General features: G+C 55.7%; 2 pseudogenes; both read right to left on the bottom strand.

Annotated features, from left to right (window-relative positions):
• Positions 1 to 306: 306 nt before the first annotated feature.
• On the bottom strand, positions 307 to 1079 carry LOC134929259 (spindlin-Z-like; annotated as a pseudogene).
• Positions 1080 to 8361: 7282 nt separating this feature from the next.
• Positions 8362 to 9134, bottom strand: LOC134929257 (spindlin-Z-like; annotated as a pseudogene).
• Between the last annotated feature and the right edge of the window lie 2998 nt (positions 9135 to 12132).

Genomic DNA, 12132 nt, shown 5'->3' with positions numbered 1-12132 from the left:
CATGGCTGGTCTCTTGCACTCTTTTGCTCTAATACACCACCTGCTTTAGGATTTATATTCAAAAACATTATGTCTCCATAATCTCAAAAACGTCAGTCTTCTTGGAAAGTGGTTTGTTCCTTTGTAAGGGAAAGAGAACAAACATTCTCTAACAACGGTTTCTCAATTTCTTTTTCCTCTGGGAAGGGATTGTGGATTTGCAGGAATATCTGAGCATTTCTGTAATCAGAAAGCAGCGACTTTCTGCAAATGTTTACATTAGATTACGTTTGGCAAAAAATAAAATAAAAAAGTACAGAATCCCATTTAGGATGTCTTCACCAAATCGTAAACATAAATATGGAAATCGTCATCAAACTTAATGAAGTACACAGATGGTTTAGCTTCAACTTGATGAATAACCATGCCAGTCCTTTTTTAGCCATCTTTCTTGGCATATTCCACTTGCTTGCCCACCAGGCTGTCCACAACCTCCCCTGGTTCTCTTTCAGCTGGAGGGGAATCATTTGAGTCTGGCATGATCCGAAGATCTTCTTTATAGTCATCTAAAAGTTGATACATACATAGGTTATAGAATAATAAAACCATGTGTTCATAATAGGTGCTCTTGCTAATACCATCCCTCGCCACTCATCCTTGGAACCATCCTCTGTTTCAAACATATGCTCCACTGCTTTACCAATCATTGTGTCAGCCAAATGGACATCGCTGATTCGGGATGAGGCAACTCTGTCTGGTAGAACTTCAAGAGCAGACACCCTTTCATCCTTGTGAAGCTCAAGTCCATAGACACAATCAAATCCATCATACTTTATAAGATAGAGGGAGGGATTCACTGGTACTTGATCCAGAACTGTTCCTTTCCATTGGGTTATTGGCCCAGTGCCCTCTTTCCACCCATGCTGTATTCTACAGCCTACAATATTTCGCCTTGGCTGGGAGATTGGTTTACTTGGTCCCATATTGTTTCAATGTTTCTTATGAGATGTTCTTTTCTTCATCATATTTGCAGAAACACCTGCATGTGCTGCATCAGCTCTTGATCGCTGAGCGGCTGCCTTTCCAACTGGAGTCTTCATTCATCTGTGTATTAAAGGGCAGCAGGGCTGCAGAACAAGGGTGAAAAGTGTAGTCACTCCAAGTTTGTTGTAGTCCTTCCAGTCTACATGAAAAAGAACCCCTTCCTTTCCACCTTTCAGAAAAACTCCGACCCTCAATTGCTCTGATCAGAAGTCACTTATCTGGTGCAGATAGGATGTGTTTCCCTCTACTCCCCCTGCAGGTGATGGCTGCGGCACAGTGCTCCCCTGCGGCCAGTTGCCCCAATCCTCCTCCTCCCTCCTTTGTCAGACTCCGTCACCACCACTGTGCACTGCTATGGAAGAGCAGCTCCCGACTCACTCCCCCTGAACTTCCAAGCCCTCCGCTCAGACACTCCAGCGCTCGTTCCCTTCCCTCACCCCCTCCCTCTCCACACACTGCCAGATTTGGAGCTGGCTGCTACTATATGGCCGCCTGTCACTCTGCTGCCAGGACCAGGCCTCGCCTTCCTGCCAAATACTGATCCTCCCTCCAGAGCTGCATACTGTATACTGTACTGTGCGACGTGTGTTATACTCCTGGTGATTATACCTCCTGTAATCTGTACTGAGCGATGTGTGAGATACACCTGGTAATATATGTGCTCAGTGTGCTGCATTGTGGGGACCACCAGTGTCTCCTATATGTTAGCCCAACTCTGTGATTCAGTGCCTGGCCGTAACACTGGGCGGAGTCACAGGCACAGATCTACCAGAAGTCCTCTCCCTCTGACCGCCCATCCCCGCCCAGTCCCCTCCCCGTCTCCGCCCTGTCTCCCTCCTCTCCGTACACTCCCTGGTGACACTGCAGCCGCTGACTGTGAGCGGAACTCACACTACCCGCCTCACAGACTAGCGGCTGCTGCAGAGTTCAGGGGACAACACTGACACTGACAGCCACACTCGCTCCCCCTCCCACCCGCGGCAACCAACCGCATCCACCCAGTACCCGCGCCACTCCCACCCTCTCCCCCACCCGTAGCTCCAACATCCACGGCCGCCCACCCGCGGCATCCACCCGCGGCACTCCTGTCCCCGCCCGTAGCACCGACACCCGCCCCCCCATCCGCGGCACCCAACGCATCCCCCCACATCCACTCCCACCCGCAGCACTCCCGCCCCCACACCTGCAGCAAACCCCGCCCCTCCCCCACCCGTGGCACCCCCGCCCCTCCCCCACCCCCATACCCACCTCTCCCCCCGCTACACTCCTGCACCCTCCACCCCACCCGCACCTGTCCCCCCACCCATGGCACCACGCCTTCACCCCAGCATCCTCCCATCCCCCACCCACAGCACTCCCACACCAGCTTCTCCCACAGCCCCCCACCCCTCCCACACCCACATCACCCCAGCTCCCAAACCCCCACCCATGGCACCCCCTCCCCTTCACACACCACCCCTGCTCCCGCACCCCCACCCCTCCGCTACCTGCAGCACCCCCACCCCACCCGCCCCCGCAACCGTGGCACCCTCACACCCACCCAACTGCACCACCCCGGCAAACGGCCCCCTCCCCCACCCGTGGCACCCCCACCCCACCCCCATACCCACCTCTCCCCCGCTACACCCCTGCACTCTCCACCCCACCTGCACCACCACCGCATCTGCCCCTCCTACACCCACCCCTCCCCCATCCGCAACACCCCTGCTCCCGCAACCCCCTCCCCCCCAACCCTCGGAAACCCCCGCAGCTGCCTCCCACCCCCCAACCACAGCACCCCTGCACCCACGCGCCTGTCCCCCCACCCATGGCACCAGCCCACCACCCACAGCACCCCCCCCTCCTCCACCCACTGCACTCCCACACCTGCTTCTCCCACAGCCCCCCCACCCCTCCCAAACCCACATCACCCCTGCTCCCAACCCATGGCACCCCCGCCCCTCCCCTTCGCACACCACCCCTGCTCCCACACCCCCACCCCTCCGCTACCTGCAGCACCCCCACCCCACCTGCAACCGTGGCACCCTCACACCCACCCAACTGCACCACCCCGGCAAACGGCCCCCTCCCCCACCCGCGGCACCCCCACCCCACCCCCATACCCACCTCTCCCCCGCTACACCCCTGCACTCTCCACCCCACCTGCACCACCACCGCATCTGCCCCTCCTGCACCCACCCCTCCCCCATCCGCAACACCCCTGCTCCCGCAACCCCCTCCCTCCCAACCCTCGGAAACCCCCGCAGCTTCCTCCCACCCCCCAACCGCAGCACCCCTGCACCCACGCGCCTGTCCCCCCACCCATGGCACCAGCCCACCACCCACAGCACCCCCCCCCTCCTCCTCCACCCACTGCACTCCCACACCAGCTACTCCCACAGCCCCCCCACCCCTCCCACACCCACATCACCCCTGCTCCCAACCCATGGCACCCCCGCCCCTCCCCTACGCACAGCACCCCTGCTCCAGCACCCCCACCCCTCCCCTACCTGCAGCACCACCCGCCCCCGCAACCATGGCACCCTCAAACCCACCTCCCACCCACCCAACCAAACCACCCCAGCAAACGGGCCCCTCCCCCACACACAGCACCTGCCCCTCCCCTCCCCCCCAACACCCACGCACCTGCCCCTCCACCACCCGCAACACCACCACAGCTGGCCCACCCCAACTGCATTAACCCCACAACAGCCCCTCACCCACCCACAGCGCCCTCTGATCCCCGCACCCGCCCCTCCCCTACCCGCCGCGCATCAGGACCCCCACCACACCCCCACAGCTGCCACTCCCCCACCCACAGCACCTCCGGCCCCTCCCCCACCACCATCATCTATAGACACCTTCCCTCATTCGCACACCTACCACACCTCCCCTCCACCACCCCCCGCACCTCTGGACCACCACCCACAGCACCTCAGGACCCCCTCCCCCATCCACGGCTCCCCTGCAGCCACCCGCAGCATCTACATACCCCATCCCGCACCCACACCTCCCCCACCCGCAGCACTTCTACAACCCATCACCTAACCCCCACACCCCTGCAACCCCACCTTCCCCTACATCACCCCTCCCCCACGCACAGCACCTCCAGACCCCTCCTTCATCCACAGCCTCCCGCACCTGCCACTCCACCACCAGCAGCATCTACAATTCCCCATCCACACCCCCTCACGCCCCCCCTGGCACCCCACCCACAGCATCCCCATACCCGCCTCTTCCCCACCCACCACAGCTGCACCCCCACCCTACCCCAACCTCGGTATCCCTGCACCGGCACCCTCCCCCACCCAGCAGCACACCCGGGCCGCCACAACCGCCGTAACCGCCGTAACCCACCCCTCACTCATCCACAGCACCCACTGACCCACTCCCCCATCCGTGTCATCCCCACACCCGCCCCTCCCCTGGCTACTGCACATCCAGATCACCTACCCCATCCAGATCACCTACCCCACCCGCAACACCCCAGCACCCGCCACAACCACAGCACCTACCCACCCGCATTATCTACAGACACCCTCCCCATCTGCGGACCTCCCACACCTGCCCCTACCCCACCCGCAACACCTCTGGACCACCACCCGAACCCCCTCCGGACTCCCTCCCCCATTCACAGCTCCCCCGCATCAACCCCTCCCCCATCCACAACATCTACTTCCCCCATCCGTGCCGTCCCACACCCACACCTCCCCCACCCACAGCACTTCTGAAACCCATCCCCTAAGCTCACCCCCCCTGCACCTCCAAACGCACACCCCTACATCACCCCTCCCACACACACATCACCTCCATACCCCCTCCTTCATCCACAGTCCCCCGCACCCACCCCTCCCCCACCAACAGCATTTACACTCCCCATCCGCACCCCCTCTACACCTACCCCTCCCCCACCCACAGCACCTCTGCACCCTTTCCGCCATCCGTGCCCCTGCACCCACCCCTCCGCCACCCACAACACCTCTGGACCCCCTCCCACACCCACCATTCCACCACACGTAGCACCTCGGACACCATTCGCAGCCGCTACAAGTGATGCCCTGAATCGGGCTGATCAGCCGCACGGATAGGCACCTCACTGAACCAACCCCCTTTCCAAACCCCCCAAACTTTTGTGAGTATACTAATTCTGTGGCCATTATTTATTTATTTATTTATTATTATAGCCATTATGTGTATAAGCGACACTGCTACCTGTGGCCATTGTGTATAAGTGGTGCTGCTACCTGTGGGCACTATGTGTATAAGCGGCTCTGCAACCTGTGGCCATTGTGTGTAGAACCAACTCTGCTACCTGTGGCCACTGTGTCTATACGCGGCTCTGCTACCTGTGGGTATTGTGTGTATACGTTGCTCTGCTACCTGTGCCCATTGTGTGTATAAGCGCCTCTGCTACCTGTGCCCATTGTGTGTATAAGCGCCTCTGCTACCTGTGGCCACTGTGTGTATAAGCGCCTCTGCAACCTGTGGGTATTGTGTGTATAAGCGGCTCTGCTACCTGTGGCCACAGCACTTTGGTGTCTTATCTACAGTGCATTGCTGTTAGTCATCTGGTGCTTCATGATGCAGACACTAGCAGTATATACTACACTATGTTATTCATTGTGCCCTGCGGCCACTCTGCATGCCCTCACAAAGGGCTACGCCCCCTTGACAATCGCATGCCCTCCCCCCTTACAATATTTACCCACTGCCATAAAAAAAAATTCAGGTAATACTCCATATAATAACAATTATAGCACAGTTGAAGCCCGTGCAGGTGTTAACCGGTCATAGCCTCTTGCAACGGTATTTTCTCTCTAACACCTTCCCTCTCTTTATCCTCTCCCTACCACCCTGCCTCTCCCTATCCTTTACTGATCGCACAGCGTTTCTCTACATCCCCCCCCCACGCCTCTCTATCGTTTCTCAACCGGACACCATTTCTGTATGCCCTCTATACTGCCCTGCGTTTCTGATTCTGTTATCTACCAGCCTGCGTATGTTCAAAGGCGTGCAGGGGTTAACGGGGCATAGCCCCAACCGACGGTGTGAAGAGCGCCCGTAGGGCGCGATGAATCACCTAGTATAATTATAGTAGTACAGTACAGTAGGCCATTGCTGTATCTTGCAGCTCTGTGTCACTGCAAGTATCCATTCCATATCTGTGCTGCATTGTTGTGAGCAGTATATAGTAGGACAGTGCAGCATTTTGGTGACCAGCAGTATACATATAGTACAGTACAGTAGGCCATTGCTGTATCTTGCAGCTCCGTGTCAGACTCAGTTCTAGTATCCTGATCAGTGCTCAATATCTGCTGCATTGTTGTGACCAGTATATAGTAGTACAGTGCAACATTGTGGTGATCACCAGTATATAGTAGTACAGTACAGTAAGCCATTGCTGTATCTTGCAGCTCTGTGTCACTTCTAGTATCCTGATCAGTTCTTAATATCTGTGCTCAGTGTCAGTGCTGCATTGTGGTGACCAGTATACTACAGTACAATAGTCCAGTGCTGTTCTCGCTGCTCAGTGTCAGTTCTCCGTAGTATCATCAGTTATCAGTATAATCAGTTCTCAGTATAATCCGTGCGCTGTTAGACGTGTGCCCGTTTTCCGCCATTAGTGCAGTGGGATTTAGACAATTCATTAAGTTATTGTGTCCCCGGTACAAAATCCCATCTAGATTCCACTTCACTAGCAGGCGGTAGCGAGATTTTACCAATTAATATCAGTGATTTATAATTATTAATTACAGTGATCTTGCCAAATAATTCCAGTGATTTTGTAATTTTCTTAAAGTGATTTGGACCAATAATACCATTGATTAGAATGAATAATTCCAGTGATTTTGTCATTTTCTTCCAGTGATTTGGACCAATAATTCCATTGATTAGAATGAATAATTCCAGTGATTTTGTCATTTTCTTCCAGTGATTTGGACCAGTAATACCATTGATTAGAACAAATAATTCCTGTGATATTGAGGTGTTTGTGTCGCTTAGCTTAGCCGTCCAGCGACCACAGTGCACCTCTTTTTCTCTTTTCTTTGCATCATGTGCTGTTTGAGGCTAATTTTTTAAAGTGCCATCCTGTCTGACACTGCAGTGTCATTCCTAGATGGGCCAGGTGTTTGTGCCGCCCTCTTGGGTCGCTTAGCTTAGTCATCCAGTGGATGATGGGGATTATACACCCTATATACTGTACTGTGCGATGTGTGTGATACACCTGGTAATTACTTATACACCCTGTATACTGTACCGTGCGACGTATGTTATACACCTGGTGATTATACATCCTGTAATCTGTACTGAGCGATGTGTGAGATACACCTGGGGATTATACACCCTATATACTGTACTGAGTGATGTGTGAGATACACCTTGGGATTATACACCCTATATTATTATTATTATTATAATTATTATTATCCTTTATTTATATGGCGCCACAAGGGTTCCGCAGCGCCCAATTACAGAGTACATAAATAATCAAACAGGAAAACAGCAACTTACAGTTGATGACAGTATAGGACAAGTACAGGGTAAATAAACATAGTTACATCAGCAGATGACACTGGAATAAGTATCAGGTGGCAGAAGACTGCTGGATGTGGCACAGTTGAAGATTATTAAAGTAAGACAAAGGATAAGCACATGAGGGAAGAGGGCCCTGCTCGTGAGAGTTTACAATCTAAAGGGGAGGGGTAGACAGACAGGGGTGACACAGATGGGGTACATAGAGAACGTGGAACAGAGGGTTAGGATGAGATTTGGCTGGGTTTGGTGAAGAAGTGGACACCCAGAAGGCACAAGTCAATACTTAACATTGCAACATTTTACTGGGCTATGCAGGAGAAAATTAAAAATAGGGGAAAATAAAAATAAAAAAAAAGAATCGATAACTTCTACCACTTTCAAAAAGGTCAATGAAGCTGAAATAATGGACAACTACCTCATGGAAGCCAGATACAGTATACCAAACAGTACTTAGCAGAGTTAGGAATGAGTGCTTATGAAATACAGTAACATTTTGTCATAATATTTCCGAAACTGCATGGCTGGCCTCTTGCACTCTTTTGCTCTAATACACCACCTGCTTTAGGATTTATATTCAAAAACATTATGTCTCCATAATCTCAAAAACGTCAGTCTTCTTGGAAAGTGGTTTGTTCCTTTGTAAGGGAAAGAGAACAAACATTCTCTAACAACGGTTTCTCAATTTCTTTTTCCTCTGGGAAGGGATTGTGGATTCGCAGGAATATCTGAGCATTTCTGTAATCAGAAAGCAGCGACTTTCTACAAATGTTTACATTAGATTACGTTTGACAAAAAATAAAATAAAAAAGTACAGAATCCCATTTAGGATGTCTTCACCAAATCGTAGACATAAATATGGAAATCGTCATCAAACTTAATGAAGTACACAGATGGTTTAGCTTCAACTTGATGAATAACCATGCCAGTCCTTTTTTAGCCATCTTCCTTGGCATATTCCACTTGCTTGCCCACCAGGCTGTCCACAACCTCCCCTGGTTCTCTTTCAGCTGGAGGGGAATCATTTGAGTCTGGCATGATCCGAAGATCTTCTTTATAGTCATCTAAAAGTTGATACATACATAGGTTATAGAATAATAAAACCATGTGTTCATAATAGGTGCTCTTGCTAATACCATCCCTCGCCACTCATCCTTGGAACCATCCTCTGTTTCAAACATATGCTCCACTGCTTTACCAATCATTGTGTCAGCCAAATGGACATCGCTGATTCGGGATGAGGCAACTCTGTCTGGTAGAACTTCAAGAGCAGACACCCTTTCATCCTTGTGAAGCTCAAGTCCATAGACACAATCAAATCCATCATACTTTATAAGATAGAGGGAGGGATTCACTGGTACTTGATCCAGAACTGTTCCTTTCCATTGGGTTATTGGCCCACTGCCCTCTTTCCACCCATGCTGTATTCTACAGCCTACAATATTTCGCCTTGGCTGGGAGATTGGTTTACTTGGTCCCATATTGTTTCAATGTTTCTTATGAGATGTTCTTTTCTTCATCATATTTGCAGAAACACCTGCATGTGCTGCATCAGCTCTTGATCGCTGAGCGGCTGCATTTCCAAATGGAGTCTTCATTCATCTGTGTATTAAAGGGCAGCAGGGCTGCCGAACAAGGGTGAAAAGTGTAGTCACTCCAAGTTTGTTGTAGTCCTTCCAGTCTACAGGAAAAAGAACCCCTTCCTTTCCACCTTTCAGAAAAACTCCGACCCTCAATTGCTCTAATCAGAAGTCACTTATCTGGTGCAGATAGGATGTGTTTCCCTCTACTCCCCCTGCAGGTGATGGCTGCGGCACAGTGCTCCCCTGCGGCCAGTTGCCCCAATCCTCCTCCTCCCTCCTTTGTCAGACTCCGTCACCACCACTGTGCACTGCTATGGAAGAGCAGCTCCCGACTCACTCCCCCTGAACTTCCAAGCCCTCCGCTCAGACACTCCAGCGCTCGTTCCCTTCCCTCACCCCCTCCCTCTCCACACACTGCCAGATTTGGAGCTGGCTGCTACTATATGGCCGCCTGTCACTCTGCTGCCAGGACCAGGCCTCGCCTTCCTGCCAAATACTGATCCTCCCTCCAGAGCTGCATACTGTATACTGTACTGTGCGACGTGTGTTATACACCTGGTGATTATACATCCTGTAATCTGTACTGAGCGATGTGTGAGATACACCTGGTAATATATGTGCTCAGTGTGCTGCATTGTGGGGACCACCAGTATCTCCTATATATTTGCCCAACTCTTTGATTCTGTGCCTGGCCGTAACACTGGGCGAAATCACAGGCACAGATCTACCAGAAGTCCTCTCCCTCTGACCGCCCACCCCCGCCCAGTCCCCTCTCCGTCTCCGTCCTGTCCCCTGTCTCCCTCCTCCCCGTACACTCGCTGGTGACACTGCAGCCGCTGACTGTGAGCGGTACTCACACTACCCGCCTCACAGACTAGCGGCTGCTGCAGAGTTCAGGGGACAATGCTGACACTGACAGCGCACTCGCTCCCCCTCCCACCCGCGGCAACCAACCGCATCCACCCAGTACCCGCGCCACTCCCGCCCTCTCCCTCACCCGTAGCACCAACATCCGCGGCCGCCCACCCGCGGCATCCACCCGTGGCACTCCCGTCCCCGCCCATAGCACCGACACCCGCCCCCCCATCCGCGGCACCCAACGCATCCCCCCACATCCACTCCCACCCTCAGCACTCCCGCCCCCACACCTGCAGCAAACCCCGCCCCTCCCCCACCCGCGGCACCCCCGCCCCTCCCCCACCCCCATACCCACCTCTCCCCCCGCTACACCCCATGCACCCTCCACCCCACCCGCACCTGTCCCCCTACCCATGGCACCACGCCTTCACCCCCAGCATCCCCCCTCCCCCACCCACAGCACTCCCACACCAGCTTCTCCCACAGCCCCCCACCCCTCCGACACCAACATCACCCCAGCTCCCAAACCCCCACCCATGGCACCCCCTCCCCTTCGCACACCAGCCCTGCTCCCACACCCCCACCCCTCCGCTACCTGCAGCACCCCCACCCCACCCGCCCCCGCAACCGTGGCACCCTCACACCCACCCAACTGCACCACCCTGGCAAACGGCCCCCTCCCCCACCCGCGGCACCCCCACCCCACCCCCATACCCACCTCTCCCCCGCTACACCCCTGCACTCTCCACCCCACCCGCACCACCACCGCATCTGCCCCTCCTGCACCCACCCCTCCCCCATCCGCAACACCCCTGCTCCCGCAACCCACTCCCCCCCAACCCTCGGAAACCCCCGCAGCTGCCTCCCACCCCCCAACCGCAGCACCCCTGCACCCACGCGCCTGACCCCCACCCATGGCACCAGCCCACCACCCACAGCACCCCCCCCCCTCCTCCACCCACTGCACTCCCACACCAGCTTCTCCCACAGCACCCCCACCCCTCCCACACCCACATCACCCCTGCTACCAACCCATGGCACCCCCACCCCTCCCCTACGCACAGCACCCCTGCTCCAGCACCCCCACCCCTCCCCTACCTGCAGCACCACCCGCCCCCGCAACCGTGGCACCCTCACACCCACCACCCACCCACCCAACCAAACCACCCCAGCAAACGGCCCCCTCCCCCACACACAGCACCTGCCCCTCCCCTCCCCCCCAACACCCACGCACCTGCCCCTCCACCACCCGCAACACCACCACAGCTGGCCCACCCCAACTGCATTAACCCCACACCAGCCCCTCACCCACCCACAGCGCCCTCTGATCCCCGCACCCGCCCCTCCCCTACCCGCCGCGCATCAGGACCCCCACAACACCCCCACAGCCGCCACTCCCCCACCCACAGCACCTCCGGCCCCTCCCCCACCACCATCATCTATAGACACCTTCCCTCATTCGCACACCTACCACACCTCCCCTCCACCACCCCCCGCACCTCTGGACCACCACCCACAGCACCTCAGGACCCCCTCCCCCATCCACGGCTCCCCTGCAGCCACCCGCAGCATCTACATACCACATCCCGCACCCACACCTCCCCCACCCGCAGCACTTCTACAACCCATCACCTAACCCCCACACCCCTGCAACCCCACCTTCCCCTACATCACCCCTCCCCCACGCACAGCACCTCCAGACCCCTCCTTCATCCACAGCCTCCCGCACCTGCCACTCCACCACCAGCAGCATCTACAGACCCCATCCACACACCCTCACGCCCCCCCTGGCACCCCACCCACAGCATCCCCATACCCGCCTCTTCCCCACCCCCACCCCTCCCCCACCCACCACAGCTGCACCCCCACCCTACCCCAACCTCGGTATCCCTGCACCGGCACCCTCCTCCACCCAGCAGCACACCCGGGCCACCACAACCGCCGTAACCCACCCCTCACTCATCCACAGCACCCACGGACCCACTCCCCCATCTGTGTCATCCCCGCACCCGCCCCTCCCCTGGCTACCGCACATCCAGATCACCTACCCCATCCAGATCACCTACCCCACCCGCAACACCCCCGCACCCGCCACTCCCACAACCACAGCACCTACCCACCCGCATTATCTACAGACACCCTCCCCATCTGCGGA

The sequence above is a fragment of the Pseudophryne corroboree genome, chromosome 5, assembly GCF_028390025.1.
Source record: "Pseudophryne corroboree isolate aPseCor3 chromosome 5, aPseCor3.hap2, whole genome shotgun sequence".
Taxonomy (NCBI): domain Eukaryota; kingdom Metazoa; phylum Chordata; class Amphibia; order Anura; family Myobatrachidae; genus Pseudophryne; species Pseudophryne corroboree.
This window is presented reverse-complemented; position numbering and strand designations above follow the sequence as displayed.